The sequence below is a fragment of the Oryza sativa genome, chromosome 1 (genome assembly GCF_034140825.1).
Source record: "Oryza sativa Japonica Group chromosome 1, ASM3414082v1".
NCBI classification, from domain to species: domain Eukaryota; kingdom Viridiplantae; phylum Streptophyta; class Magnoliopsida; order Poales; family Poaceae; genus Oryza; species Oryza sativa.
The window spans coordinates 20060797-20066813 of NC_089035.1; the positions used below are offsets into that span (position 1 = coordinate 20060797).

Sequence of the window (6017 nt, forward strand, 5' to 3'; positions counted from 1 at the left end):
ATTACGTGTGCGAGATGCTCAGAGTAAATGGGAGGTACAAAACAACCAGTAACCGAGTAGGTCATCGAACTCTTCTCTACAAAGAAACCCATCTCGCACACACTTCTCACTGAGTACCGTTTTATTTTCCTTTCTGTGTGCAGATCCCCGAAATCCCATATATTGCACAACGATTCAACCACACTACTATCTTGAACGTGGCCGCTGACCTCTGCCGATTCATCCGTCGCGATGTCTGCAACGCAAGAGGTCTCTTCTACGACAACCAGAGTGAACTCGCAATGGACGACAAATTTAAACCTCTCAGAGAGTGGGAGAAAGAACATATGCAATAACATGTACACTACTTATACATATGATGAAAAAACTGTGCCACTTGTATTATATATTTGTATGTAAATTACGATTGAATTAATGGTTATGTATTACATGTTTGTTACTGCGGCACTTGTCTTATCTTATATGCTTACTACTCCGAAATACGATAATAAATCTCTCAATAATTTCATATTAATTACGAATCACCAAAATGCTAGAATAAATATTATTTTAGCTATTCGGAAATTGAATTTCGCATGCGGTCTACTTAAGACGCCCGCATGCGAAAATAGATCTTCGCATGCGGTCTTCTTAGGTCGACCGCATGGGAAAATATATCTTCGCATGCGGCTTCTTATATGGACCGCATGCGAAGATCTATTTTCGCATGCGGCCGTCTTAAGTGACCGCATGCGAAGATCAATCTTCGCATGCGGCTGCGACGGCCGCATGCGCAAATGGTGATCTTTGCAGACCATTTCGCGCATGCGGGCCGGCCAACCGCATGTGAAGATCGATTCCGCCCGTATGCAAAAACGCTTTCTGTAGTAGTGATTTTCGTTCTCTATTGTTTCCTTGATTTTTGGTACTCTTTCTTGTCCCAGAAATTCTCCTATTTGTCTCTCTCTGTATAAGAGTCATACGATCCAAGTAAAGTAGATCACCATTCATGCTATCATGCGATGCACATCACCTTGTAAACCATGGGTCCGACTACTTATTTCTATGTGAAGATATGCTGTTGCTTATAATTTATGTGTACGTGGTGTGCATTGCATATAACCGCCGTTCTCTAAACTAATCCAATTTGTGGTACTATCAAGGTGCATATTCTTATTTGGAATAGTTAAATTTTCATGTAAAAATATAGCAAATTCTGGGATTATTAGATATGTTGTAGTGCAGATTTTTTTTTTCTATATATACATGTATGGTTTTTCTTTGAAGGATCTGGGCCACCAATCCATCTGCTACAGTTAACCAGCCCAACCCAAAGTTGGTGAGGTCCCCCGCGACAGGATGAACCGCTCCGCCAGGATGCGTGAAGCCGCGGAATTTTTTTTATTTTTAATTTTTTTATTAAAAGTTTTACAAAAATAATTTTTCATTTTGAAAATTGAAAGAAGTGGTCGCCTACCGCTCTCTGGGAGGGCGATTTTTAAAAATCGCCCTTCCAGAGGGCGGCGAAAGTGACGTGGCAGACGGCCGTTCGCTCTCGGGCGACGGCCGTCAACGAAATTTGCAGGCGGCCCCCTTGCCGCCCTCCGCTAGGGCGATTTTGTACTGTGCGGGGGGCCGCCTGCAAATGGGCGGCGAGGGGGCATGGAATTTTGCAGGCGGCCCCCTTGCCGCCCTGGGGGAGGGCGATTTTATACTGTACATGCTTTATATTTTTTTTATAAATATCAATAGTTTTCAAATCTTTTTATATTGAAAACTATACGAGATTAAAATCTCCAAGACTGGTAAAATACAATTTTATTATTTTTTAGGGCCTATTTGGAATGTTACCGTACAAATATTTTGTTAGTGCCAAAATATAAGCAAGTTTTGGCACTACCAAATATTTGGTAAGGTAAAATTGCATTTGATCATATTTGGTTTGCTGCCAAAATGTAAAATTGTAGTGAAGAATGTTCTACATAATCTCAAATCTAGATTACGTATTACCAATGAATAGGCTTCAATCGAAATCAAACATAAGTACTATTCAAATTACCAAAATATTGGTAGGGCATGTTTTTGGTAGCAATCCAAATAGGCCCTTAGTCTTACGCATAAAAAAAATCACCACCATAAATAAACATTGTAATGATAAGATAGATAAGAAGTGCCATCGATACACGGTACAAATTTGTCGATCCCGACGAATCAAGCATGCGGTAACCTATCGGCCCCTTCTAGGTCGGTCAGAATGCATTGCATTCTCGTGGTCCTTCAATCGTTGATACTCTACTTGTGTTTCTGACTCTGTTATCTTCTGGCCATGATATGATGGAGTGACATTGTCGATCCATCGAGTAAATCCACACATCCTTGGATTGCCATGTAAAAATAGTAATGTTATTCAGTTTGGGTAGTAATTTTGTGCAAATCATAGCGGATTTTGTAAATGGTTAGACATACAATGAAATCGTTGTCTACATTGGGGCAGACAAAATATCTTCTTCGAAATGTTTGTTCAGCAAAGGATGTAGCCACCTGCCAGCGATCTCTGCACCCACACTTTGGACGCTCGGACCATTTAGGTAACCCTAATGGATTGTTCCTCCAGTCTAAGCTTGCAATTTCCACCCGACGTTCGTACTCCATCCAAGCATGAATGAACTGTATGGTCGGTTCAGGTTGCGTTATCGGCCCGCCACTTGAAGTAACTCTGACTGTGTCAATCCATTGTACGAATTGACATTTCCTTACATCCTCCTATGTACATCCATTTTGGGATAGTTAAGTTAATGATAGTACTGAGAAGTGATGAAAAGAATAGTTGTAATTACCACGAAATCATCGTCGACAATGTTTGGACACACGAAACACCTTTGTCCTCGAGTTCGGTGCCTTACGGACCTTATGACCTGACAGAGGACGGTCACACCATGGTGGAAACCAACCAGCAAAAGGATCGCTTCGCCAGTTGAGACGCTCAAGGAATGGCGCTTCCATTTTCGTGTGTTGTGTGCTAGTGCGAAAGAAGATATGAAGAGGTTGCCTTCAGATTGTCAATTATATAGCGTCGTTTTCACTGCAATATATGTGAACTCAATGAGATACATTATTCATTAGATGCGACAAGACGATCACGCGTGGGCGTGATTTACTTTATGTCAACAGGCAGCGCCGAAAGTTGATAGTGACAACTCGAGCTGCCGCATTTCATGTGTGCTGTTGTGCACTGTGCGCGCTACTGGATCTGACACTACCGTGAAGGGCCGAAAGTGTGTTGTCGTGAGCATAAGTTGTTCTAGCACCATATGAATGAAAAGAACTATGTAGACGAGACAAACACAAGTAGTACTGCAGTAGTAATAGCAAAAGTAGTACTGCTTTACAAATTTGTAAGCCAAAAGAAACGGTCACATAAGGACTGAAGAGGTAGAACACTACTGACGAGGCCTCTTACCCCTGTCCCTCCTACCCTGCGCCCTAATGTGCCCCTGGGAGTACGTGAGTCGGTCCGGGGGTACGGCACGGCCAACCCGTCCTGCCTGTACAGGTGTGACCTCTGGCTGCTCCTGAGTGTGCGCCTCTGGAGCTCCTCCAAGCTGAGAGGAGCCTAGTACGTCGTGGTGGAGTACACCGTGCAAGTCGTCGTCGTAGAACTGGCTAGTAGGACCAGTCCTACCGGGGTGAGACGAAGAGGCCCCAGTACCGAAGATCCCGGCTGCAAATCCTGCTGGACAAGGACCATCAGTTTCATACAGGTATTTAATAGTATTAATAAAAAGTAAAGTACCATGTGGGCGAGGGATCGACGCTCCGTGAGAGGAAGAGCTGGCGAACGCGCCCGAAGAGGTGGCGAACGCCCCTGCGGAGCTCGCGGAAGCGCCGGTCGTGCCTGCGAACGCGCTCGAAGGCAGACGAGGTCCTGCGATGAGGAAACGTGCAGTTAAAACATGGTGACATATTCGTGCAACAGCTGAAACAAAAATGAACTAATCTCTGGGCTGAACTATACCGTGCGAAACCGGTGCTGTAGGTCGCACTGCTCCGAAGCTAGGGGCGCTCGAAGGCAAACGAGGTCCTGCGAGGATGGAACATCAAGTTACGACGGGGTGATGTTTTCGTACAAAAACAGAAACAAAACTTAAGAAACCTCTGGGCTGAGCAGTACCGTGCGAAACAGGTGCCGTAGGTCGAGGTCCTGCTCCGACGGTAGGCGCGCGAGGCCGTGGTTGTACCGGACCAGCTGGAGGTACGACGTCCATGGCGCTGCGACAGGAGAAGACGCGCATGACCGCACGCATCTTCTCCTGCATCCGGTCGAAGGTCACCCTCTGCTCAACGTCAGTCAAGTGCAAACCTCTGTTCAACCTCACTTGGACTGCGGTGATATCGGCACTGATATCCCGTGCGGCATCAGCCTATGCAAGATGGAAATAAAAAATTCAGTAGTTGTCCTATATTATGCAAGATAAATGAAATAATTGTAAGAACTAATACAAATTCGACGTACCCCCACGAAGTAGTCTCGGTCACGGTGCGTGGGATACGCGTCCGTGACAGCGGCAACGTGTGGCTCTGGGGCGTCTGGAGTGAAGGTCACACGCGCACGAGTGCGAGGAAGGTACCAGTGAAGGTAGTCACGGTAGTTCTCCTCCGTGTGTGGGAAGAGCTCGTTGATCACCTCCTCTGTAGCTAACACCCAGTCGTCAACGTACTGCTGTACACGTGGAGCCCAAAGTGCGCCTGCTAGCTGTCCCCGTCGAGTCAACCTGTGAAGAGAGGTAAATTATATGGCCCGATGAAGTAATTATCATAAAAATTTAGAAATGAACAATCCGAACTCACGAGTGGTCGGCAGGGAGGACGGTCGGCTGCACGTTGCCCGGAAACACCTGCCTAAGTCCGAACTGTCTCATCACACGCTGCGGGCAGTGAGGCTCAACGAAAATGTCGAACACCATCGGCAGGATGGTGAGCCAGTAAGCCTGGTCGCGTGTGCACAAGGACGAAAGTCCTAGCGGTGCTCTCGCAGCGACGGCCTCTTCTGTGTACGGCTCCCAGATGACGTCGCTCGGCTGGAGACGGTCAAACTCGAACACGAAGTCCGGGTAACCTCGTCTCACCTGGACGTGAGCGTAACGACGCTGCAATAAACATGATCGGAATTAGACATGTTATGTGAAGAAAAAAAAAGAAGACGACTGATAAACTTATAACGCAGCGAAGTTGCACTAACCCCACGTCGACACCAGTAAGTCCCCATCGTGGGACCGTCCTCTGGCCACTGCGCGCTGCGACCAACCCCGTAGGGTGCGCTGTCCACCACTGGTCGACCTATGGCAAACCTCTCGGCTGCCCAAAGCTGAAGCAACATAGGGCAGCCAGCGATGATCGCTCCCGCGTCAGTCTTCGTGCACGCCTCACAGAGGGCACGGTACGTGGCTGCTAGCACGGCAGAACCCCAGCTCCACTGCGGCACGTCCTGTGGCTGAGCATCCGCGATGGACCGTGCGTAGTGGACCAGCCGGAAGTCCACAGCGTGCCCGTGGGTGCTAGTGAACATCACCCACCCGAACAACCACAACAGGTACGCCTCAAGGGAGCGTCAGACCGAGTAATCATCAGCGTCAGGGTGCAGAAGGTCCGTCTACAATTAAGAATGAAATGTTAGTACAAAACACTCTGTTGATCGCAAATAAGCATGTATGATAATAACAACTTATTTACTTACAGTGAACTGGAGCAACCAAGCCTTGCTAGGCCCGACTGTAGAGTACGGAGGAAGGGTGTTGGCCGGTCCTAGGTGTGGAAGGCGCATCACCTGCTCGAAGCGCGCAGTGATATCCTCCTTCCAACCAAAAACACCGTCAACGGGACCAACTGGTGCTCCCGCCAGCGGTAGCCCGAGCAGGTACGACACGTCCTGCAGTGTCGGAGCCATCTCCCCACAGGGAAGGTGGAACGTGTGCGTCTCAGGTCTCCAGCGGTCTACCAGAGCGGCAAGGAGTGACCGGTCTGCATCCCACCGCTTCGTT

General features: G+C 47.7%; 1 long non-coding RNA gene across 1 annotated transcript; it reads right to left on the reverse strand.

Annotated features, from left to right (window-relative positions):
• Nucleotides 1-3774: 3774 nt before the first annotated feature.
• LOC136355912 (uncharacterized) lies at nt 3775-4239 on the reverse strand. The gene is made up of 3 exons (XR_010740480.1): nt 4151-4239; nt 3995-4060; nt 3775-3904 (listed from the first exon to the last, which is right to left on the reverse strand). It is a non-coding gene; the product is annotated as an uncharacterized lncRNA (long non-coding RNA).
• Nucleotides 4240-6017: the final 1778 nt, after the last annotated feature.